This window comes from Dipodomys merriami, unplaced genomic scaffold, assembly GCF_024711535.1.
Source record: "Dipodomys merriami isolate MVZ:Mamm:240054 unplaced genomic scaffold, mDipMer1.0.p SCAF_3, whole genome shotgun sequence".
NCBI classification, from domain to species: domain Eukaryota; kingdom Metazoa; phylum Chordata; class Mammalia; order Rodentia; family Heteromyidae; genus Dipodomys; species Dipodomys merriami.
The window spans coordinates 92,283,545-92,306,842 of NW_027204492.1; the positions used below are offsets into that span (position 1 = coordinate 92,283,545).

At 44.7% G+C, this 23,298-nt stretch overlaps 1 protein-coding gene across 1 annotated transcript in view; it reads right to left on the reverse strand.

Annotated features, from left to right (window-relative positions):
* The window catches only part of LOC138839652 (melanoma-associated antigen 10-like), a 29,989-nt gene extending 23,167 nt beyond the window's left edge, over positions 1-6,822 (reverse strand). Inside the window, exons 1-2 of the mRNA XM_070039216.1 lie at positions 6,744-6,822; positions 5,339-5,429 (exon numbers count right to left, since the gene is read on the reverse strand). The gene's annotated coding sequence lies outside the window, so the exon portion shown is untranslated. The remainder of the gene's footprint in view (positions 1-5,338; positions 5,430-6,743) is intronic.
* Positions 6,823-23,298: the final 16,476 nt, after the last annotated feature.

The following is a 23,298-nucleotide window of genomic DNA, read 5'->3' on the forward strand; positions in this document are numbered from 1 at the left end:
CTGAGCTTCCTCAGCTTCATCTCAGTCTCCCTCAGTACTCACCTGAATTCCAAGGTGCCTGACACCTCTGCTACATTCAAAAGCAGTTTCCTCTACCCAAACCTGAAGCCCTGTCAGACCCAGAGCCTAAGCCAGGCATCACACCTCTGGTCACATGACATGGGGCTTCCCTGGAAATACACTAGGACAGGCTTCTGTGGTCTGTGGAGTATAGTTGTTTGCTTTGCTTGTTTTTCCTACAGGTTGTGGGGCTGGAACTCAGATCCTGGGTACTGTCCTTCAGCAGTTTTGCTTAAGGCTAGAGCTCTACCACTTGATGCACAGCTCTACTTCTGGCATTTTGGTAGTTAACTGGAGAAAACTCTCAAAGACTTTTCTGCCCAGCCTGGCTTCCAAATTCCATACTGAGTAATCAGCGAGGATTGCAGGTGTGACCCACCAGTGCCCAGTGTATTCTTTCCCTTGAAATCAAAGGTTTCTTTTCCTAAAGATCCAGGCTGTGGCTCCTGCAATAAAAATCCTGTCTTCTGTCAGGCGCCTGTGGCTCATGCCTGTAATCCTAGATCCTCAGGAGGCTGAGATCTGAGGGTCATGACTCAAAGGCAGCCCAGGCAGGAATGTCCACAAGACCTTTATCTCCAAGAAACCACCTGAAAACCAGAAGTGACACTATGGCTCCAGGGGTAGAGCACTCACTTTGAGCTAAAGAGCTGAGGGACAACACCAAGGTCCAGAGTTCAAGCCCGACCAAAAAAAAAATCCTGTTTTCTTTTTGATCTAAGGACACATATAAGGGAATGCATACCAGGCCACTCTGATATGGCTTGCTAAGGTAAACACCACAGGAAAAATCAGATTTTGGAGATTCCATCTTCTTTAATATCCTGTCATTGATTTTAAATAGAGTCTGTTTCCATCCCACTGCAAGAATCAGTCTTCTCCCTCAAAGCAAGTCTCCTACTCCCAGAATCCACTGATGCTGAAGGAAGAGGTTGGGGTATGGAGGTGTTCACCTGACAAAATATTCCTGTGACAGGTCTGATAATTGGGAGGGAGCTGCATGCTTGGAGAACCTCTTCATGAGGAAGACTTCACTCTCTCCAACTCCATGGTCTCACCTCTAGCACTGGCAGACTTGTATTCTCTATTGTGCAGAACACAGATCTCACTGCATGGGCTCTGTGAGGCCAAAGAAAGCTCTCTCTCTCTCTCTCTCTCTCTCTCTCTCTCTCTTCTCTCTCTCTCTCTCTCTCTCTCTCTCTCTCTCTCTCTCTCTCTCTCTCTCTTCTCTCTCTCTCTCTCTCTCTCTTCTCTCTCTCTCTCTCTCTCTGTCTCTCTCTCTCTCTCTCTCTCTCTCTCTGTGGGAGGGGGTGTGTGCGCACACGTGTGCTTGTCTGTCTGTCTGTCTGTCTGTCTGTCTGTCTGTCTGTCTGTCTGTCTGTCTCTCTCTCTCTCTCTCTCTCTCTCTCTCTCTCTCTGCAAATACAGTGCTGAAAACAAGGTTGCAGTTGGACTGTTTGTGTCACCTCTTTGGGAACTGGAAAAAAAAAAGATGATGTTCATGTGGACACTCAAGCAGGTTTTTTTTCAAAGGCCCTTTTTTCCAACATTCTCAAGTTTCTCTACATTCTCAACTATACATAGTTACACTTCAAGAGGCCTGGATGCTTTCCCTCTGTTGATCTGATGATTCATCTAAGAAGCAAAAGCCATCAACTCTGTGACACTTACCCAACCCGAACAACTAAGTCAGCGATGCTCTTTCAGCACAAATACTGCCTGGAACAACCCTGGATTGATAGGAGTAGCATATTTCCTGGATCATGCATTGTGGATACTCTTTTCTTTACATCTCAAACTTGGTACTGGAAACATTCATGCATTGGCTGGCACTCTACCAACTGAGCCATACCTCTGATCCCAAAGGGGGTTTCTTTCTGTCAAGTTTCTTTATTCTGTAGAGCATTGGGAATACCTTTGATCCTCACAAAGGATTCTACTGAAGAGGAGCCACACTGATTTGATCACGACCCCATACTCTGACAAAAATTCTAATTGCAGAAGTGGATGTGTCTTGAATTAGGCTATTTTGTCCTTTAGTTTCCATGGCTGATGGGAGCATGGAAATGCCCTCTAATAATCTGAAAGTGTAATATCCTTGTCTATTTCTTTCTGAGTGTTTGCCTTGACTCTAGACATGAGTATATCTTATCAGGACCTGCACAATTCTCCCTTGGTTTGTAGAATGGCATGAAGAATGAGAGTCATGCTGAAAGTAATGACAAGGTTGGGCCTTATCCGTACTCAGTTCTGGGAGCCTCAATCTTGCTCACCTGGACTCTTTATGGGACGTTGGCCTGATCTTCTGTTGAGGAAGGGCTCTTTCTACCAAACCCACCTGCATAAGTCAGAAATCAGCTGCCTGGTCACCCGACATTAACTCTCTGACGGCTTACAGCAAGAATGGGGTTGGACTGTCCCAGGGGATCTTTGGGGTCACATCCGTGGTCTGAGGTTCTTGAAGTGGAATGACTGATCTCTCTGTGGGGTATACTTGGGAAGATTCTAGAGTATGAGCAGAGGAGCTGTGGAATGCAGATAGATGGTTCTCAATTATTTCAGCTGCACTCTGGTGCTCAGTTTTACACCAGGGATCATCGAGGGAATGCAGCACCTTCCTGCTCTAAACAGGTCTTCTTTTGACCTTAAGACAACCTGAGAACAAGAGGCTTGGTCTAGGGTCTTTGAAGAGAAAAAGCCATGTGGAAGCCAGTTATAAAAATGGATAGTGCCAGGCACCTGGGCCTCATGCCTGTTATCCCAGCTACTCAGAAGACTGAGATCTGAGGAACACAATTCAAAGCCAGCCCAGGCAGGAAAGTGTGCGGGACTCTTATCTCCAATTAACCACCAGCAAAACCAGAACTGGCACTGTGGCTCAAATGTTAGAGCACTCACTTTGAGCTGAAGAGCTCAGGAACAGCACCCAGCCCCAGAGTTCATACCCCACCCCTGATCAAAATACAAAAGACAGATTGTCCCCTATGGACAGACTTCATGCAATCTATTTGAACCTCTGTTTTCACCTAGGTATGTGATCAGATGGCAACCTCCCTAACTTCCTCAGCCACTACTCCTGGAGAAGGTGATGTGGGATTCATGTTTGCTTGAGTTCCTTGGATAAGCAAGTTCCAGTTGCAGGATATTCATGAGTCTAAAAGTAGGAATGAGGTTGAACGCCATCAGTACTGGTCCTTGAGCTTAGTGCCTCTTTACTTCCTATATGATAGGCACCTATCTCCTTAGCTGAGGCCAGGCTCACTCTACTAAATTACTAATCTTTCTTAGAATTTGATGTAAAAGTCACAAAGCAGCTGCCTGGTCTTTTTTCTCAATGCCTCTCAAGGCTCACAGCAAGGGAGGGCCTAGCCCTGTACAGGTCATCTCAGTCCCTTCCTATACCCTCAACTTGAGCAGCAGCACCGTGTGTCTGCTGCCTTCGTCTGCTAACTTCAAGACGTGAGTTATGCTTGTGAGTGCTGGAATGTAGTGAAGGGCAGAGACAGTCATTTCTAATGGTATTGGATCCTAGTCCTTTCCACGAGGGGATATTGTTCATGTCACTCTTCTGCAGGACGTATCAGAGGACATGCAGGGCTGTGAATGTGGCTAAGTGGTAGTGCCTAGCATACATGAAGCCCTGGTTTGATTCCTGGATACCATATAAACAGAAAAAATTGGGAAGTGGTGCTGTTTCTCAAGTGGTAGAGTGAAAGCCTTGAGCAAAAGAAGTTCAGGGACAATGCCCAGGCCCTGAATTCAAGCTCTAGGACTGCCAAAAAGAAAAAAGAAAGAAAGAAAGAAATGATATGCATCTCAGGAGACATGCAACCAAACTGAATTGTCAAAAAACTCAGGAAAAGTTCCTCATTAGAAGTCACTTGGCAAAAGCTGGTTGTGAAGAATGTCCTAGAAGGACAGATTCTAGAATTTGAATCAAAGTTCAGCTCCTTGTGTCTCTGCCACCTGCTTCCCCATTGATATCATTGTTTTTAGTTTTAACATTTCTTTTAAACTGGGCTTAATTTTTCTATTGCCATATATTCATATATGTACTGTCCTTCTATAATACTCAAAAATAATTCACTCTATCATTGAGCCATACATTGCCATCAGATGACCTCCCACAAGAGAGTCCCCATTTTGCATTTAGTTTCTTTTCCTGTTGTATTTTATTAGTGACGGATAAGATTCTGTATATAGGAGAAAAGATTCAACATTGGCCTTTCTCAATTTGGTTTCTTTTACACAAGTTCCATCTATTTCTCTGCAAATAATATAACAATAATTTTATGTGTGCTGATCCTGGGCTTGAATTCAGGCCCTGAGCTTTTGTACTTGTAGCTCTACTTTCAGCTCAATGATGACTCCTAGGCCTGTGGGAGAGAAAGTAAGAAGTAGTTGCAGCTGGCAATGTTCCTCTTGCCAGCTCCTGGTCTGCCCTTTCTTGCTTCAGGGCCACATAGGTTCCTGACCCCGGTTGCCTGAAGCATAACAGTAAGGGAACAATTCAACAAGGCACAAGAGGCTGAGTGAATCTGAGTCTCTGTGGTGCTGGTGAGGTGTGTAGTGCTGAGCGATGTGGAGTTGTGTTGGGGGGTGAATAGATGGAGCATATGTTCCCATTTCATCATATGGACCTCCATCTTAAGTTCTGAACCTGGCAGAGAAGTGTCTGCTGGATTACAAGAGGATAGTTCTTCAGATCAAGACCTTGGCCTCCTGGTCCCTGGAGTATATTCAGCAGGCAGTGAGTCAGACCTCTCTCTCCGTTGGGCTACAGTATTCAAGGAAAACATGATGCCTCCAGACTGGACAGTGAGAGGGAGCTAGACTGCAAGGTCCTCGGTGTTCTGCAATAGACAGCCTCCACTGAACTCACTCTAGGTGCCCAAAGTTCCCCTGTAGATATGTGCACTACTCTCTGCTGGCCTGAGGCACACTCTCTCAAGTGGTGTCCAGGTCCTTATATTTGAACAAAAGGCAATGAGAATACATCACATGGGCCCAAGGGCAACTGCAAAGGTGAGCACATGCAGTGTGGCCATATTGCTGGAGGACTGCCTCAGTGTTCTCCTTGTTAAATGTCAGGTTGGGAATTTCTCTCTCAGGACCTAAGGCCACAATCCCAGAGCAAAAATCTTATTTCTCTGAGAAAACCCAAAGATGTAAGAGGAAAAGAATGCTCCTATGCTTTCTGGCTTTCCTCACAGATAAAGGAGTGGAAGACTGTTAGTGATGTCCATGTGTATAAGTTGGGCTTTATACCTGTCCTCACCTTAACTCCACACAGCTTCTGAACACTCCCTCTTGCTGATCAGGTGCTTTTCACTGAATTTCTTCAGTGTAAGGACCCAGCCTCTTGATTCCTGGGAGACAGAAACATATAAACACTTCATGTGAACACCCAGAAGAGATTTCCCAAGTCTGAAAGAGGGGGCAGGATGCAGGGCTTTTCTTTTGTGTGGGATCCCTCAGAGTATTTATTGTCAATTTCACATGGTTGAGGCCTTTTCCCTCTGGTGATCTCCAGATGCATCTTGCAGACCAAGACTACATTTTCTTGCCATCCTAAGAAAGCACTGATGACCTTTCTTCTCCACAGTGCTGCAGCAGCCACCCTGGGCTTACAATATAAGTAGTAGTTTCCCTGCATCTTGAAAAGGAGTTATTGGTCTTCTCTAAGGGCTCTGTTGGGCAGAGGACATAGTCTTCAGACCAAGTTCCACTCCTCCCAGAAATGATCCTAAGAGGCTAAAGTGAGGTGCCCTGAACCTAAGCATGCTGTTCTAGGCCTCCCCAGAATGATGAGGGAGTGGAGGTCTACCTCTAATGTGACCTGCAATATCCCTCTGTTCATACCTTCAATCCAGGTACAAGTTCCACACCTCTCATGATCTGGGGCTTTCATAACTGTCAGGACATCAGAGGGTCATATGTTTTCTAGGCCAATCTCAGTTCCTCATGAGTCTCCATCTTGAGACTTCAGTGAGCATCTGGATGGTCATTCTGTTAAATTCAGTATTTATCTGTGTACCTAATACCTAACTCTGTACTATCTGGAAAGATCAGTATGACAAGACTACCCTGATGAGAAAGCACAGGGCCTCCCTGGACAGACAGCAGGGGCAGACATCCTGTGTCTCCCCTAACCTGGAGTCCAAGGTCCTTTCCTTAAGTCTTGGCCCTGACCAGCCAAGGCTCTCATTTCCTTTATCACTGCATGGTAGAACTGAATGTCCCAGACCCATGTCCACCAGGAGTGTGTTATCCTCTCACATAGGCCCTAGAGAGTCCTGCCCTCTCCATACCAGTGACTTCAAAGGTTTTCTTAGTATCCAATGTGGTAGGAGAGAGTAAAAAGGTAGACTCCTCACCTTCCCAGAGGCCCAGTGGAGCTTGGCTGAGAACAAGGGTGAATATAGGTTTTTTTAGGGGAACTGCCAAATAGTTTGAAGCTTTCTCTGCTTCCCCCAAGACATCCAAAGACCTCTTATATCCAAGACCCTAGACTAAAGCTGTTATTCTCACAGTATCTGGAGGGAGAACTTAAGGTTACTTGGGTCGGTGAGTGTTAAAGGCATACATGGTGGATGAGTGCTCAACTGTCCTGATATTCCCCAGGGCTCAGGACTGAGAGTGTGAAAGAAGCGACGCTGTTGACTTATTTTATGATTTTCTACCTGAATCAGGGCTTTTGCCGATCAACTTCTCTGTCCTGGATGCGGCTTAGACAAACAGCCTCTCCTCAGCAAGTTAGTGTTCAAAACTGTCTCCATGGTTACAGGAATCTGAAGGGGAGGCTGGGGGAGGGGTGGAATGTTGGACAACAGCTGACACTGAGGTTACTCCTTTGCACTTGTTATTAGGATTTCCTCTGTTCACCTTGTAGACTGCTTTCCCACCTGAAATTCTCAGTCTGAATCCCTCCTAAGAAATGCAACAACCAGTCACATCTGGTTTCCTAGCTACTGAGTTTTCAAGATTGTGACTCAAAGCCAGCCTGGGTACAAAAGTTCTTCAGATTGGTTTTTTTGTTTGCTTTTTGGTTTTTTGTTTAGTTGGTTGGGTTTTTTATGTCATTGTGATACTTGAACTCTGGGCCTGGGCACTATCCCTGAAATCTTCAGCTCAAGGCAACTACACTACCATTTGAGGCACAGCGCCCATTTCTGGTTTTCTGGTGGTTTATTGGAGATAAGAGTCTCACAGACTTACCTGCCAGGGCTGGCTTTGAACCATGATCATCAAATCTCAGCCTCCATAGTAGCTAAGATTACAGATGTGAGTCAAAAGCACTCAGATCTGTTGAGACCCTTAAACACAATTAATCACAGAAAAAACTGGCAGTGGCACTCTGGCTAAAGTGGTAGATTACTAGTCTTGAGCAAAAGAGCTGTGGGACAGGGCCTAAGCCCTGAATTCTAGTTCCACAACTGACAAAGAAAGAAAAAGAACTTCAGACTAAAGCCAATTCAGACCTGCCAATTCCTCTCCTATAGAAGGCTGGGTACCTTAGCTGGAGTCAGCGGCTCATGTCTAAAATCATACCTCCTCATCAGCCTAAGATTGGGAGGATCAGAATTTGAGGTATGCCTGGGCTAAAGTTTTGGGAGACCATTTCTCAAACTATGAAATGGACATTGTGATGATGTGCCTCATCACCAAGAATATGTGGAAAGTTTAATGAAGAACTTTGAGATTCAGGATCTGTTTGAAAACTAGCTAAAGGAAAAAGTTTGGGGTATCTGAATTGATAGAGTGCCTACTTAGCAAGTATAAGAGCTTGAGCTCCAAACCCACCAAGGACTAAACATAAAGTAGAAGAGGTTAGTGGAGGAGGGGCCCTCAGCTGATTAGTGCCTCAATGAGCATGGCTTGGGGATACCAGCTTGGATTCAACCAGATTTTGTCTGAAACAACCTCTAGGGAGAGGAGGGTTTCTTGCTTGGTTCTAGGGTTGAAGTCTGGGTCTTGTCACTCTTGTTAGCTTTTGTGCTCAAGGCTAGTAGTCTACTACTTGAGTCACAGCCCATTCCTGGCATTTTTCTTTTTTGTAGTTTTTCAGAGGTGAATGTATCACAGGCTTTTTTTCTTGGGCTGGTTTCAAACCCCAATCCTCAAAACTCAGCCTCCTGAGTAGATAGGATTCCAGTTGTGAGCCACTGGTACCTGCCTGGCAGAGAGAGGATTTCTTATCTCCATCATCAGATGTGCCCAAGGCGTGAGCACTTCTAGAGCTGGGGCCTCTCCAGTTCTCAGACCTACAGATGTTAGGACAATGCTTTCAGTGACATGATTTCCTTGGTGCATGGCTGAGACCATAGTGCAGATGGATTATTTGGGGGACACTCACTGGCATTGGGGTTTCTTCTTACTCATCCTCTGTATCCTCAGTCCCACAGAGAACCCGAGGTCCCTCGCTTCAAGAATCTCTGTCGCACTCTGAGAATCACAGAGTTTTGGATTGACAAGGGGAGGTTCACAGGGTTCAGTGTCACTCTCTGAACAAAATATGGCTCTTTGTTGCACATCTAAGTACACAGGTACAAATTGAATATTTGGGGACTCTCTATCTAGGTCCATCACTTCCTTTGTCCCCCTCAGTTTCTGTCTTTCACCACTGACAGAGTTCTGACCTCTCTACTGGCCTGAACTGCAGATTTCAGAAGAAGATTGTTACACTCAGGGTTCCCTAGTACAGAAGGAGGAACTTTCCTGAGGACACCCGCCCTCCCAACCCCCATGCCATTGTGCAGAACATACAATGGGTTTTTAGATAGATTAGCTGTGGATTCTCCAACTGTTCACTCAAAGCTCTCATAAGGCCCAGGCCTATCCCTTTCAAGTACCTCAGAACAAGATTGTGTCTCTCAGGGTCCAGGGAAGAAGTCACATGTGCTGTCATGGGACCATCCTACATGTATTTCTATTGAGTTAATGGCAAAGAGACAGGAACATGGTTAAATATGTATCTTAAGTTGATAATGATGCATGCACTTATACAGGACATCTCCATGTGAAAAAATATAATTAGCTTTAAAATATTATATACCAGATTCATATTTATAGTGTCCTCAAGAGCAGGAGTTCACTTACAGAAAAACTAGAAATATAGACACATTTTTAGGCATTTGTGAAACAAGAGTAAATGAAGTACTTTCTTCTCTGTAAATACATTTAAATAAGCTCAGCAAAATTAGAAGATTTTTGTTTTTTTATTTTTGGGTTTTTTTTTTTTGTCTGTCTTAGGGCTTGAACTCTAGACTGGGTGCCGTCCCTGAGCAATTCAGCTCAAGGTGTGGCTTTACTGCTTGAGCCACAGCACCACTTCCAGTTTTCTGGGTGCTTTATTGAAGACAAATGTTTTATGGTCTTTCCTGCTTGGCGTGGCTTTGAACAATGATCCTCAGATTTCAGCATCCTGAGTAGCTAACATACAGGCATGAGCCACCAGTGTTGGCTCAAAGAATAGAATTTGAAAGGATTAAGGCACTAAAGATTATTTCAGGGGTCCATGAATTAAAATTTGGTTGTGTGAGTAATCTCCACAACGCACTAAAGATTATTTCAGGGGTCCATGAATTAAAATTTGGTTGTGTGAGTAATCTCCACGAGATGCTTCCATTTTGGTGTTCCAGCATGCTAACTTGGGCAGCTATGATTGTCATTGAAAGGAATAAGGAAGCATGGAAATTCATTCTGGTTTTCAAATGTATGGAAACATCACAATTGCTACAGTGGAGCTCGGAAAATGTGTAAGGAGTCTTATGCTTTCTGAAGAACCTGAGGTCTTCATCAGAATTAGCTACTGTAGCTGATCGGATAAATCATTTTTTCCTTCTTTGTAGGGGTGGGATTTCATTCCTTCTTTTAATGTGCAGTACTTAGACTGGAATTCATGCCTGATGCCTTCAGTTGGCTAATTTTGCTCAAGGCTGGAGCCACAACTCCGTTTTCTGGCTTTTTGATGGTTAATGGGAAATTAAAGGCCTTGAATTTATCTGCTAGGTTACTTTGAAATATGATCCTCAGATCTTAGCCTCCTAAATGGCTAGAATTATAGATGAGAGACACCCATGCCTGGCTCTTCGGAGATTTCTGAGAAAACAAGATTTGCCTAATAATTCTATGTGTTCCCTGGTACCTACTCTTTGATAGCGATGTTTCAATCCTAAAGTAACCCTTCTCATTCGAAAATGATTATAAAAAACTCAGCAGAGAAAGTTCTCTTTGGGCCGGGCGCTGGTGGCTCACGCCTGTAATCCTAGCTACTCAGGAGGCTGAGATCTGAGGATCACGGTTCAAAGCCAGCCCGGGCAGGAGAGACCGTGAGACTCCTATCTCCAATAAAACCACCAGAAACCGGAAGTGGCGCTGTAGCTCAAGTGGTAGAGCGCTCGCCTTGAGCTGAAGAGCTAAGGGACAACGCCCAGGCCCAGAGTTCAAGCCCCACGACCGACAAAAAAAAAAAAAAAGAAAGTTCTCTTTGGTCACTCACCCGTCATTTTCTGCATCTCCATTTACAATACTGTCTCATCCTCTTGGGAGGATGAGCATCTTTTCCTTCATTTGAAACAGGAGGGAATCACCTGTGAGCCTGTGGACATGATCACTGCCATCTGAACACCTGTACAGGTGCAATACACGAAAGCAAGTGTGTCCGTGATCCTAGCTACTCAGGAGACTGAGATCTGAGGGTTGTTATTTGATACCAGGCCCTACAGGGAAGTCCCTGAGAATGTTATCTCCAATTAGCCACCAGAGAATCAGAAGTGGTGCTGTGGTTCAAAGTGGTAGAGCACTAGCCTTGAGTGAAAAGGCTCAGGGACAGCAGCACCCAGGTCCTGAGTTCAAGCCCCATTACTGACAAAAGAAAAAAAAAGAAGGAAGGAAGGAAGTGAATTAAGCTTTCAGATAAAAGCTAGAATGACCACTAAGCATCCATATGTGACACCTAGGAAGATCCCAAGTTGTCTATACATTTACTTTCAAAACTTAGTTGATGTTGAATCCCCACTTAGGAGAATACTCCAACTTTTAACCACATTTAAAAGCCCCTGCATTTGTTTATATGTCCAGTCTCCAGTTTCCAGTAAGAAGCACACAAAAATTCAACATCAAAAGCCAAGTGTCCTCAGAAATCCTTCTTCCTTCTTCCTTCCAAGTATCATCTCATTAAGGAACAAGTCCAAGACTTTGTGAAAATCATCAGGAAATTTAAAAAGGGTGAACTCTCAAGAATGTGTATCTAAACTTACAGTGTAGTTTGAACTTTGCTGTCTCAGAGACTCTGCCAGTATGAATGACTGTGGCCAGTAGAGTAGAAAAATGATAAATTGTGAGCAATGTGTGGATTTCTGCATGTAATCTTCATGCTTTTTTGTTACAGGAGGACAGGGAGTTTGTTAGTGTCTCCAGAGAAGGTACAAAGAGGGGTTAGGTTCAAGAGCATATACTGGAGTTGAATTGAAGGGAAGAAGGGAGGTGGATACAGGAGAAGGGTGGTAACACAGGAAAGTGCTCAGACTTAAGAGCGCACACAGGCATCATACCGAACTGAGCCTCTCAGATAACCTCTTCAGTAGAATAGTTTCTTCTGGAAATCTTACTATGTAGAGCCTGGAGAGTGGAAAGCATACAGCTGCTAGGGAAGGAGGTGTGTGAGGATTCAGGATAATGTGACATCTCAGCAACAGGCATCGGCTGTAAGGTGTTTAGGATGTGAGGAGAGGAGGAGGAAGAGGCCATGGTAGGAGCCTCTCTTCAGTCATGAAACCATCTCACCCACCAGACTCATGGTCTTTCCTTGGGAATGAACACAGCATTCTAGCTTGGGAGGATTGTGATTCGTGTGACTGTGAGGTATCACAACTTTCCTTGAGGATCACAAGTAGTATGGTGGGCAGAAGCTCTGAGATGAGGATTTATAGGCCTTGTGGAGAGAAGCAGCATGGAAGTGCCTATACCTGTGAAGTTTCCCCTTGGAGGCTCTCACATGGGCTCTTTCTGTTTGGTACTCTAGAGTCATAGAGGCTCCCGTCTCCCTGGTGGATCTGCTGCCTGAGAGCCTGAGGTAGCAAGGGAGTCAGCTCCTCAGGCAGGAGGCTAAGGAAGGCTGAGGCTCTGGGGCTACATGGAGGACATATGGGCATGGGCCATGTGGGGTGTCCTCTATTCCAGGATTGGAGGGCTCTAATACACATGAGTGTGTGTGCGACCTTGGCTCCTGACCTCACCTGGAGTTTGTGTGGTGGGTTATCTGAGGACCTGTTTCAGCACAAGAGCATTACCTGCTGATCTGTGGAATATACATTAGGGGCAGTGCTGTCTTGCTGCTGTTATGTAGCTTTCCAGGACAGCACTGAGCCCCCAAAATTGACAAGAAGAGTGAGCTGAACTCTGTGAGCTCCCGATTATTCTTGAGTGGCCTCTTTTGGGGTCACAGTGGGCTCCTGTGCTCATTTCATAATGACAAGATCGCTCCTTTCTTCTGACCTTACTGAAATTCTCAGAAAAATGAGGTAGTTATGTATCCTCCCATAAGCTGCACCTGCCCAAGGACAACAGCGCAAATTGGTCAAATCCAGTGTGGGACATGCGGGTAGAAGAACTTCCTGAGGCATAAGGATGCATCTTCCTAACTGGACATGACATGTGCAAGGCTCACCACAGAAGTACAGCTAGATTATTGTGGGTGCATCCGGTAAAAGTAACTGCAGCTCCTCTCACCACCCCAAGCTGTCATCTTAGTCCCTTCAAATGCCTGGGAATCCAACCGCAAGGAACACAGAGCAACAGCGTGAATGCCAGGTGTGCTGAGGCCAGTGGAGGGCCAATAGGAGTGGTGAGGCTGTCACCAGGTCAATGACTAGGATGCTCTGGGCAGGAAGATTCCAGATGGCAGGAGGCATCTGTCTGACCCTTGGATAATGAGTTCTTGATTTTATCATAATAAAGAAGTTGAGAACATACCAGGATAAATATTGAGCAATTTATAAGTAAAATAATGTGAAGAAAAGAGAAAGAATAGTTCACAACCCAGAAACTGGTACAGCACAGTGATAACAGATGTAATGTGTGCTGTAACATCGTAGGTATTTAGGGTGAATAAGTAGGTTGATGTTTGGGTCATATTCAGCTTAGGATAAGTATTTCCTTTTGATCAAGCATTTGGTACATTTTGGGATTTATTTGGGTTCCAGTCCTAGGACTTGAACTGAGGAATCTGACACTGTCCTTGAGATTTGGCTTCAAGGCTAGTGCTCTCTACTATTTTGAGTCACAGTGATATTTTTCGTTTTCTTGTTGTTAATTGGAAAAAAGAGTCTCACAGCCCATTGCTGCCTGGGCTTTCTTTGAACTATGGTCCTCAGTTCTCAGCCTCTTGAGCAGGTGGGATTACAGGCATGAACCACTGATGCCTGGCTTCATTTTGTCTTATTAATTTGGCCAGAGATTTTTAAGTTGGTCTGCTCATTAAACTGGGTCATCAATCTTTGGGCATCCTTTCAAGTAAAGGATGAATTTTGTTCCATACAACACTAAGGAAAGTGTCCATTTCCAAGATAAACTTTCTCCTTTAAACATGTTTTGTGCCAAGAGGAGTCATTTTCCCATGATATATTTTTAGGGGGGGTGAAGGAGTTGGGGGTTAAGGGAGAGAGAAGAAAGGAGTTGGTTTTTAATTTTTTTATCCTTTTTACAAAACCATTGAAGTTTATTAGGAAATATAAGGATTATAGCAAAGATAATGTTCATGGGCTTTTACTGAAGCTATTCATTAATACAGTGTTTGTCTCTAAATTCCTTGCTGCTATTTCCCAACCTTCATTTTCTCTAATTCACCCTAACTTAAGGCCAATAACCTGAATAGCAGGCTACCAGTGAACAGCTGACAACAGGGGTGCTTGGGGATTTTTGTGGGCCTTTCTTCTGGGGGCAATATTTCCTCTGTCCATCCTCTGCTGACACCTGGAGCTCACAGGGACCCCAGCCCACTCTCCTCCAAGGACCTTGGATTAGGGCTGTCATTCCCAGTGTCTTCAGGGCATAAAGAGGTGATAGGTGATGAAAGGATGGGTTAGTTTGAGTGATTAATTGGAGATAAGAGTCCCCCGGGGACTTTTCTGCCCCAGCTGGCTTTGAAGCACAATCCTCATATCTCAGCCTCCTGAGTAGCTAGCATTTCAGGTGTGCGCCACCAGTGCCTGGCTAGCAGCCTCTTAATACCTGGAAGGAACAGGCATGGGAGGGAGCGCCTTCTCAAGAGTGAAGACAGCACAACCTGCTGTCTTTTCTTCTTTTTCTCTAGTGGTCCTTGGCCTTGAATTGTGGCCTTGGGTCCTGTCCTGAGCTTTCTCCTTCAAGGCTAGCTCTCTCCCACTTGAGACACAGCTGCACTTCTGAATTTTGGTGATTAATTGGAGATAAGAGTCTCACATACTTTCTTATCCTGGCTGGCTTCAACCTGTGATCCTCAAATGTAAGCCTCCTGAGTACCTAGGATTATAGGCATGAGCCACCAGGTCCAGCTTGGTGCTCCTTTATTCAGGTTACTTCCTGGTTTCAATTTCCTTGTCTCTGTATCCATCTCTTCTGCTTCAGAACATTCGGTCGATATTTAGATCTGTTTGTCCTCTCTAGTCTCTCAGCCCTAGCAACACTTCTAGGTACTGGGGTCAAGTTAACCAGGCTTTTGTTGTTGTTGTTGTTGGATCTGGGGTTTGAACTCAGGGCCTGAGTGCTATGCCTGAGGTCTTTAGCTCAAGGTTACTGCTCTACCACTTTGAGCCTGCAACTCTACTTCCAGTCTTCTGGCAGTTAATTGGAGATAAGATTCTCACAGACTTTCCTTCCTGGGCTGGCGTCAAACTGCAACCCTTACATCTCAGTCCCATAAGTACTTAGCATTACAGTTATGAGCCATCAATACTGGGCTGAGGCTTTCATTCTCTGAAAGAGAACACTGAAAATTCTTTTTTTTTGGCGGGGGGTCTGTTATGAGGCTCGAAATCTGGGCCTGGTTGCTGTCCCTCAACCCTTCAGCTCAAGGCTAGCACTCTACCACTTGAGCCACAGCACCACTTCCGGTTTTCTGGTGGTTTATTGGAGATAGGAATACCACAGACTTTCCTGCCCAAGCTGGCTTTGAACTGCCATCCTCGGATTTCAGCCTCCTGAGTAGCAAGTATTCCGGGCAGGAGCCTTCAGCGCCCAGCTTTAAAATTCTTTACTGAAGAGAGATATTGTGTGGAACATGTAGGAAGATAACAATGAAATCCGTCCTTCCTTGTATAACTAATGGAAGCTTAAAACAAAGGCTGGAGGCATAGCTCAAGTGGTAGAGCTCTACCCAATGAGCAAAAGCAAGCGTCAGCAAGTTTTTGTCCCCATCTTGGATCAAAATCAAGCAAACAAATTCTAGCCTCACTGAGCACCTGTGGCTCATACCTGTAATCCTAGCTACTCAGGAGGCTGAGATCTTAGGATCATGGTTCAAAGCCAGCCTGTGCAGAAAAGTTCATGTAACTCATCTCCAATTACCCACCAGAAAACTGGAAGTGGCACTTTGACTCAAAGTGGTAGAGCACTAGACAAGCCAACAAGCTCAGAGAGAGTGCTCAGACCTTTCATTCAAGCCCCACGACTGACTACCAAAAACCTTATGTCCAGGCGCTTGTGGCTCACACCTGTAATCCTAGCTACTCCAGAGGCTGAGATCTGAGGATCCCTATTCAAAGCCAGCTCAGGCAGGAAAGTCTGTGAGATTCTTATCTCCATTACAGCACCAGAAAACTGGAAGTGGCGCTGTGGCTCAAGTGGTAAAGAACTGGCCTTGAGCTGAAGAGCTCAGGGACAGTGCCCAGGCCCAGAGTTCAAGCCCTACAACCAACCAAAACAAAGTTCTGGCCTGATCCTGATGGTTCCTGCCTGTGATCCAGCTCCTAAAGAGACTGAGATATGAAGGTTGTGGTTGAAGGCCAAGACTGCCCAGACAGGAAAGTCTGTGAGACTTTTTTTTTTTTTTTTGCCAGTGCAGGGGCTTGAACTCAGAGCCTGGACACTGTCCCTGAGCTTCTTTTGCTCAAGGCTAGCACTCTACCACTTGAACCACAGTGCCACTTCTGGCTTTTATGCTCCAATCACATACCAACTGTGAGGCTCCTATCTCCCGTTTAGCACCAGAACTGCCTCCAAACAATCAAAAATGGTGAAGGCTGTCTAAAAAGCACAAGGCTCTGGGTTTAAACCCACATGCTAGTATGGGATGTTAGGGGAAGTTTCAGTGGAAAGTCACCCTAGTCTGATTCACAGGGAAAATGGCAGGCAAGTAAGAGGTCCTTTGTAGACTTTGCTTTGGTGGTGATCTCAGGTTCTCAGTCAACAGAGTTTTCTAGAATCCTCTGAACCATCGGGGTTGGGCCAGGAGTGTGATTAGGAATGTCATACAGAAGTAGAGAAGTTGCCAGCTACTGAAATGGAGCTGAGGTCAGAGCTCGAGAAGGTGGGGACAACATTCAGTCCAGGCCTCATAGGCCTTCTTGGCCTGATGTCAATGCCCTGGCTTCAGCAGTCTAAGCTTTTTTTTTCAGTTGTGGGGCTAGAACTCTGGGCCTGAGCACTGTCCCTGAGCCTCTTATTGCTCTACCATTGAGCCACAGTGCCACTTGTAGGTTTTTTCCGAGTAGTTTATTGCAGATAAACTGGAGATAAAACTGTCTAATAGACTGTGCTGCCTGGGCTGGTTTTGAACTGTGATCCTCAGATATCAGCCTCCTGATTAGCTAGGATTACAGATATGAGCCATTGGCATGAAGCTCAGTCTAAGCTTTAATATTTGGATGTGAGTGGAGTGGCTCACTCCTGTAATCCCATCCTGGGGAGGCTGAGCATCACCTGAGCTAAGGAAGTTGAGACCAGCATTAAAGCTGGTGGCTGTGACTCACACCTATAATCCTAGCTACTCAGGAGGCTGAGATATGAGGATCACAGTTCAAAGCCAGCCTGCACAGGAAAGTTGATGAGACACTTATCTTCAATAAACTACTTAAAAGCCAGAATTGGAGCTGTGGCTCAAGTGATAGAGTGCTAGTTTTGAGCACAAAACTCAGAGACAGTGCCCAGGCCCTGAATTCAAGACTCCATCACACACAAGCAATGGGTTCTTGTTCTCTGAAACTAAATATAGTAAATCCTGAAACTGAAAATCCAATTATAGGGAAGTTTCTTTAAAAGTGAAAGAAAATCCAGGTGCTGGGGACTCATGCTTGTTATCCTAGCTACTCATAAGGCTGAGATCTGAGGTTTGAGGTTTAAAGCCATCTCAGGTAGCAAAGTCCATGAGACTCTTATCTCCACTAAAACCAGAATTGGGGGCTTGGAAGGTCACTCAGCAGTAGAGTGCTTGCCTCACATGCACAACACCCTGGTTTGATTCCTCAGCACCATATAAACAGAAAAGGCTGAAAGTGGCACTGTGGCTCAAGTGGTAGAGCTAAAGAGCTCAGGGAAAGTGCCCAGGCCCTGAGTTTTTCTGGAAAATGAACATAGTAGTCTTTTGGGGTGGATGTGCGGGTGTGTTTGCAGATACATGGGCTTGAACTGAGGGCCTGGGCAATGTCTGAGTTTTGTTTTGTTTTGTTTTCTTTCATTCTGTTTTTGTCATTGTAGGGTTTGAACTCAGGCTGGGTGTTGTCCCTGAGCTCTTCAGTTCAAGACTGGTTCTCTAGCACTTGAGCCACAGGGTCATTTCCAGGTTTTTGGTGGTTGATTGGAGTGAAGAGTCTCACAGAGTTTCCTGCCTGGGCTGGCTTTGAACTGTGATCCTCAGATCTCAGCCTCTGGTTAGCTAGGATAACAGGTGTGAACCACCAGCACCCGGTTGTCTGAGATTTTTTCTCGAGGCTAGCATTCTACATTTGAGCCATAGATCTACTGCTTTTCAGTGGTTAATTCAAGATCAGAGTCTCATGGACTTTCCTATACCAGCTGGCTTTGAACCTTGAGCCTCAGATTTCTGCCTTCTGAGTGGCTAGAATTACAGTCATGAGCCAGTGGCACCCAGCTAAGATTGTATTCTGGAATGCCTCTAGATACTCACTCTCCTTGCATGGGAAAGAGTAACAAACTGAATTCATCAGGATTTAAATATTCAATCTTAGAAGGCCACAGAGTACTCCTACTGGATTCTGCTTTCTGGGATAGATAGATAGATAGATAGATAGATAGATAGATAGATAGATAGATAGATAGATAGATAGATAGACAGACAGACAGACAGACAGACAGACAGACAGACAGACAGACAGACAAATGGTTGAGAGATAGACTCACCCCTAGGCCCCATTCTCTCATGTAAGGGCAATTGTAAAGACTCATAAGCTCAATCCTGTAGAGTACCAGGTCAGTGTAAATCAATTCAAACCACATCTGATATGGCAAGAGCTTGTTGAAGACCCAAGTGAACACCTGGTTGGAGAGGAAGCACCTGGCACTTAAAAACCTTAAAAGAAGCCAGGCCCCAGTGTCTCACACCTGTAATCCTTGCTGCTCAGTGGGGCTGAGATCTGAGGATCGAGGTTCAGAGCCAACCCAGGCAGGAAAGTCCATGAGACTCTTATCTCCAATAAACCACCAGAAAACCGGAAGTGGCGCTGTGGCTCAGGTGGTAGAGCTCTAGCCTTGAGCTGAAGAGCTGAGGGATAGCATCCAGGCCCAAAGTTCAAGGCCCATGACTGACAAAAAACCAACCAACAAACAAAAACTTATAAGAAGACAGGGGTAGTACCTAAAGAAACCTCAAAGCAAGTCCTGCCTTCCCTGCCTACCCTAGTAGCTGGATCACAATGTTGAGTGAGGAAAAAAAAGGCATAGTCTAAGAAGTAGAAAAGTATTTGCATAGCAAAGCCACCAGGAAAGTCCTCAATCCAGACAGAGTTGAGGAAGATCATTCAGCTCCAAGTCACTGCTCCTGAATAAGGGAGGGAGCTGGGCACGGGTGTCTCCTGCCTGTTATTCTAGCTACTTAACGAAGTAAGGAGACTGGGTCAATGATTCCCCTAGATACTGACCCTTGATTTCTCCTGATTGCTTCCTTAGATGGTATACTTTTATTAGTTACTTCTATTAGGTTTATGTGTCCTCTTTGGTTTTCTTTGCTTATCTGTTATACTGTTAGGTTTAATTCCTTACACCTTATGTGATTTTTACCTATATAAGCTTCATGCTAGCTGTATTAAGGGCTCCTGGTCTTTGAGACAAGAGTCTAGCAGCAGTCCTCTGGCTTTCCAATAAAGACTCCAAATTTGGCCTCTTAAGTGGTTACTTCTCTGTTTCTCATGACTGAGTTCCCTTACAACGTTTGAGAGCTTGTCTGGGAGAGACCCTTGTGCCAAGAGGGACACTTAGGTTTTTTGGAGCCACACTGGCAAATGGCCTCAGAAATGCCAGCTGCCAGAGGACTGGAGTCTGCATAGGACAGCCGCCACTTGAGATTTCTCTCAAGGCCCAAGGGCTCTTCTACCACTCTGACAGCCGGGATCGTGGACAATAGACATGCCACTAAATCATTTTGGAGTTTAGAGTTGCTCAGGAGACCTCCAGAGTAATTGTCTGTTTCTCTCTTTTCTGTTTGTATCTATTTCTGGTATCTGGGGATTGATCCATCTGGAAAATGGAAAGGTAAGGGGGCACATATGTACTCAGACCCTCTTCCTGTCCCCCTATTCTGACAAGAGTAAGAGGTACTGGTTCAGCTTGCCATAGTGGACGTCTGTGGACCGAAGCCACCCTGAGAATGTTATTGCCATGGTGATCTATGGACCAAGGGCACCTGGTGTCTGTTTGTCGTGGTGGAAGGCTTTGGGGCCAGGCTGACACGAGTCTGGTATTCTGGTAGCACCATCATACTGTAGAGAATATTGGCTCTCAGCTTAACTAGAAGGTGGGAGTGGCCCACACAGCCACCTTTGGCTTTGGTGTTTAGGTCTTGTGGATCCTTGTTTTCTATGTCTTGGTTATTCATCTGGATAGCTCTGGGGGAACAAATGCTCCAGTTCCTGGTGGGTCCAGTTCCTGGCCTTCTATGTCCTCTGCATGTGATGGGGGTCAAGCAGGGCATGGGGGGTCACAGGCCTGGTTAGGTCCTCTAGCATCTGGCCAAAGTTACCAGCCTCAGGCTGCATCTCCTTGATGGGAGGAAAAGTACTATAGTCAACAATTGATTAGAAGACAGTCAGTCTACCTGGTAGACTAAGATAATAGCTTCAGGTAACCTCCTCCCGTCCTCCATTTGAAAGTTTAAAAGGTCAATTATTATGCTACTGTGCCTTGCTAAAAAGCAAGCCTTGGAGAGATGAGGCCTAGCTAATGTGCTTTATTAGAAAAGTTTGTATAAGCACTTAGATCTTGGTCTGTAAGACTAAGAGATTTTGTGCATTTGTGCATGTGTTTTGAATCTGGGACACTCAGTTCTCCCTCATATCACCCAGCCACCTTAGAAGATCTTGCACCAGTCTTCTGTTGAGGCACGGCTCTTTCTACCAAAGCCACATGCAGAAGTCCGATTCACCTGCCTGGTCACCCTACACTGACACTTTCAAGGATTGTAGCAAGTGAGCTATACGGGTCCAAGGGAACCTTGGAGGTCACAGTCTTTGTCTGAGGTCCTTGAAGGGGAATGATTGCTCTCTCTGTGAAGTGAAGGTAAGAGAAAGTTCTGGTGTGTAAGCAAAAGAGCCCTGGAATACAGGAGGATGGACCTTAGTTATTTCAGCTGCACTCAAGTGTTCACTTGTCTACCAGGGATCATCTAGTCAATGGAACACCCTTATTCTCTAACCATGTCTTCCTTCAGCCTCAAAGAACCTGAGGACTGGAGTTGATCCAGTGTCTTTAAATATGGGAATCTGACATCATTGTAGTGACCCACATGGAAGCAGAGGATAAGAAGACACAGATCATCTCCTGTGGACAAACATCATGTGATCTATCTGAAACTCTGTTTTCACCAAGGTATGTGATCAGGTGAGAACCTCCATAACTCCCTCAGCCACTGCTGCTGGTGAAGGTGATGTGGGGTTCATAAAAGTCACAAAGCAGCTGCCTGGTCTTCTTTCTCAATGCCTCTCAAGGCTCACAGCAAGGGAGGGCCTAGCCCTGTACAGGTCATCTCAGTCCCTTCCTATGCCCTCAACTTGAGCAGCAGCAGGGTGTGTCTGCTGCCTTCCTCTGCTAACTTCAAGAAGTGAGTTATGCTTGTGAGTGCTGGAGCTGCAGTGAAGGGCAGAGGCAGTCATTTCTAATGGTCTTTGATCCCAGTGCTTTCCACATGGGGATGTTGTTCATGTCACTCTTCTGTAGGACATAACAGAGGACCTGGAGCTCAGGAGAACAGGAAAGCAAAATGAACTGTCATAGAATTCAGGAAATTTTCCCCCATTAGAAGTCACTTTTCAACATGTGATTGTGAAGAAAGTCCTAGAATGACAGATCCTAGAATTTGAGTGAAAGCCCAGATCATTTTCTCTCTGCCAGCTGCTTCTCCATTTAAGTCACTGTTCTAAGTTTTTAAATGTCTTTTAACTTGGGTTTAATTAGGCTATTTTCATATATTCGTGTGTAGATGGTATCTATAATACTCAAATTCCATCCCTTGCCATGAGATGTCCTCCCTAAGAGAGTCCCTGGTTTACATTTGAATTGTTCTCTTTTGTGTTTTATTGGTGAGGAAGAAGGCTCTTTATATTGGAGAAAAGATGCGATATTGTTCATTCTTAATTTCACACAAGTTCCACCTCTTTTTCTGCAAATGATAGCTCTTTGCATTTTTGTGTGTGCCAGTCCTGGGCTTGAACTCAGGGCCTGGACACTGTACCTGACCTTTTATACTTGCAGCTCTACTTTCAGCTTTTTGGTGGTTCATTGGAGACATGAACCTTCAAGAGCTCACTGCTGAGGTTGGCTTCAAACTTCCACCTCAGTTCACAGGCTCCTGAGTAGGATTACCGGCATGAGCCATTGAAGGCCCACAAAACTTTTCTTTCTGTGCTATTTTATATTGTTCTTCTAAAGGTGATGTGCCGAGGAGTTGCAGGTATATGTATAAGGCAGATAGAGTACATTTCGTTTTTTAGAAAATGTCACCCCTTCTCATGCTTTCTTCCAGTCTATCCCTCCCAAACCAACCCCGAAGGTTTTTTTAAAAAATTTTTATTATTATTCTTTTTTATTTTGAAAATACCAAACAGAGGGGTTACAATTACATAAGCAAGGTTATGAGTACATTTTTCATCAAGCATTTTGCCTCCTCCTTTGTTTCTCCTTACCAACCCTGCCCTCCCATCTCTCCCCCCCACCCAGAAGTTTTATTGATCATTCAACATAGTGTCTAGTATGAGTTGCACTGTTGCACTTGTTCATTATTTGTCCTACCCTTTTAGTGCACTACTTTATCATCCCAAAGTTTCATAAACAAACAAAAGGAAAAGAAAAACAACAGAAACAAACAAAAAAAAACCCTCTTCCTCCATTTTGTTACTTCATTCCACTCTGTATTTTCTTCATAAAGTTGTGGCCTAAAACCCTAGCAAATTGTGTATTAATTAAAGATATTACCATGAACCCCAAGGTAAGGATTCAAATGATTTTTCTTTCTTGCAATTGTTTCTAACATATTTATAAGATGATTTCTTTGTTGCTTTGTATGTCCCTCCCCCACAGTATAACCCGTGTTTTCACTGTATTTGATGTTGGTATAATTTGGGGAGGGGAAGAGAAAAAAACAAATTGTTTAAATAGGGATACAAGTGGACCCATTGCAACAATGAGATGTACAAGATGTTATGTCGAAAAACGAACTTTACAACTTTGGCAGGAGGGGGGGAGGCGAGGAAGGGATGGGAAGGGAAAACAAAGGAGGAGGCAACAATGTTTGATAAGAAATATGCTCATTGCCTTGTCCATGTAATTGTAACCCCTCTGTATGGTATTTTCACAATTAAAAAAAAACAAGAAAAGAAAATATATTACCAAGAGCAGATGTTAAAATAATGATTTGCAGGAGAAACCAGTCATTCAGTTGTGGGACTTATTGTTAAGATGTAGTTTCCCATACAAATACACACATACCCAATGCAAATCAAGACAATGTATGTGTTTGTGTGTGTCACAGAGAAAATGTTTGAGGCAAGGATTCACAGTGAGTTTCTCTATATTGTAATTTATTTCCCTTGACAT